This window comes from Primulina huaijiensis, unplaced genomic scaffold (assembly GCF_012295235.1).
Source record: "Primulina huaijiensis isolate GDHJ02 unplaced genomic scaffold, ASM1229523v2 scaffold204509, whole genome shotgun sequence".
NCBI lineage: Eukaryota > Viridiplantae > Streptophyta > Magnoliopsida > Lamiales > Gesneriaceae > Primulina > Primulina huaijiensis.
In genome coordinates, this window is record NW_027353702.1 from 1 (window position 1) to 980 (window position 980).

At 36.8% G+C, this 980-nt stretch overlaps 1 long non-coding RNA gene across 1 annotated transcript; it reads left to right on the plus strand.

Moving 5' to 3' along the window:
- On the plus strand, positions 1–980 carry LOC140966301 (uncharacterized). Its single transcript, XR_012173311.1, has 3 exons — positions 1–74; positions 359–418; positions 876–980. It is a non-coding gene; the product is annotated as an uncharacterized lncRNA (long non-coding RNA).

Below are 980 nucleotides of genomic sequence, written 5' to 3' on the forward strand. Positions count from 1 at the left end.
TATGGGATCCTTCAGTTAGTCGATATGGTGCTGATGAAGGTCTGCTTGAGCTGAGGGAAGCATTAATGAAAAAGGTGACACTTGTTAGATTATAGTTTTGTGCTGAACTTTGTTTCTATAAACATCACTTATTGCATAAAGAAGTCCATGCAATTCAGGATACCTATTCATGCCTTTATTGTTAATATTCATGTTATTGTTTCTGTGTACCCAAAACTGACTTCACGGTGTTATTTTAATGGCGTGGTGTCTTCCCTCAAAATTATAACGAGTGAAATAATGTAGCATGTCGTCTTTTCTAAATCTTTGTCTTAATCAGTCTTATAAAGCAATATCTTTTGCTTTTTTTTTTTTGCAGTTACTCAATGAAAATAAGTTGTGTAATTCCTCGGTGATGGTGACTGCTGGAGCTAATCAGGTGGGCAGGATGTTTGGATTTGAAATTTTTACATTTGTGAAGAGGTTAAGTGGCATTGCTTGTCATGAATGACAGCACTAAGGATTCTAGATTTTCTCTATGATACCTTCGATATTTATTTGCGTTTCTATGATGCTCGTCTACTTGTTTCGATGTCCTTATTCTTTGGACCTCTGTATAGATAGTATGCCAGTTTCTTGAGCTTGAAAGTAGGTAAATGAGGTTTTAATCTCGCACGTTGTGATTTTCCCACATCACTCCTGCTAACTGTTAATTGGCACATGAATAAATTTTGATGATGCATGCCAAAGCTCTAGCCACTTTTGTGTTTTACATAGTTTCGCATGGTAATTTTTTTGTCTCCAAACCACTGCATCGTTCTTTTAACTTTCGTGGCTGTGTCTAGAACTTCGTATCCATGTAACTTAAAAGAAAAATCCTCGTCAAATTGTTGCAGGCTTTCGTGAATATCGTTCTGACACTGTGTGATACTGGAGATTCTGTCATCATGTTTGCCCCATACTACTTCAACTCATACATGTCATTTCAGATGACCGGGGTA